Here is a 1389-nt window from a genome sequence, read left to right on the forward strand (position 1 = left end):
AAATGGACTAGAAGTATGGCAAAAGTAATTGAGCTGCTTGTTGCTATAAAAATAAAGTCCTATCTAGCAAGCAGAGAAGACCTGAATAGAACCCTAGTAATACTCCTCTCTTCCACCAAAAAGCCTAAATAACTTTTTCTCATTTGGACATCTAATTTCAAGGCCACTGAAAGATTAGAGATGGTGATATTCTCTTTAAAATTATGTATTCAAAGGAGACAAAGTTATTTAGGCTTTGAAAGAATTGACTAAGAAGTAAAATGCATGTGATTTTTGTTAGCTCCATAATTCTCAAAAATATAAAATATATTCAAGTATTTAATATATACCCATATGTGTACAAATATCCATGTATGTATGTATATACATGTATGTGCATATATGTATATATACATACACGCGGTTCATCTCTTTTCTGTGTAGCAAATGGTACAAATGAAACTGTGCAATCACTACTCAAAGGCATGAATAAACAAAGAGAATGAGCATAGAACTCATATTTAGGAATCTATGGCTAGCCGATAACACTGACAATCTTTTACATCAGTTTGCATGTGTCACTTACTGCAGTAGAGGGACAGTACAACAACAATGTGATACTAGGCAGAAGAAAGGTGAAATGAGAGATACAAATAGTACAATACTCTTTCTGAAGGGTAAGTAAGATTTCCTGTGTGTGTGTGTGTGTGTGTGTGTGTGTGTGTGTGTGTGTGTGTGTGTGTATTATATTTTCTTGAATCATTTCTCTCTTGAGGGGTATCTGGGCTGATTCAGTAAGCATGGTTGTGCTGAAATATTTACTATATCCTGGTTTGTAATCTTTCAGGTAAATGCCTAGGAGTAGAGTTGCTGGATCATATGTAAGTGGCTAGTCAAAACAGGGTGAAGGGAGAAAAGGTACAAGAATGACCAGGAGAAAATGGGGGAAGTGCACAGAGTAATCCAGTAAATATCCTACAAAATTAAGAAGAGTGAAGGAAGAGGTGCATAGAGGAAGGATGTGAATGTTGAAAGGGTTGGCATTGATCAAGCTATATTGTACGCAGAAACTGCCTTGTTTACTAACTCCTTTGCTACTTAATATAATAATTAAAAAATCATGTCCCTAAAATATTATGCAATTAGAAGCCAACCATAAGAATCTGCTCAGATCACCTCTAGGGTCTATAAATCTGTTTTGGTTAGGATAATTTTTAGAACAACACTAATGATACATATCATCTGAAGAAAATTTAATGATTTCCAGCTATTTAAGATAATCATTTTTGGAGATATGGCTCAAGTGGCAACTTTTTACCTAGTGAGCAATGCTTTCAGATATTGAATTCAATGTTGATCTTGAACAAAAGTAAAAACAATCAATAAAAGTCAGGCACTTTCCATGGCACT

This window comes from Dipodomys spectabilis, unplaced genomic scaffold (assembly GCF_019054845.1).
Source record: "Dipodomys spectabilis isolate Male_0828 unplaced genomic scaffold, ASM1905484v1 ptg000068l, whole genome shotgun sequence".
Classification (NCBI taxonomy): domain Eukaryota; kingdom Metazoa; phylum Chordata; class Mammalia; order Rodentia; family Heteromyidae; genus Dipodomys; species Dipodomys spectabilis.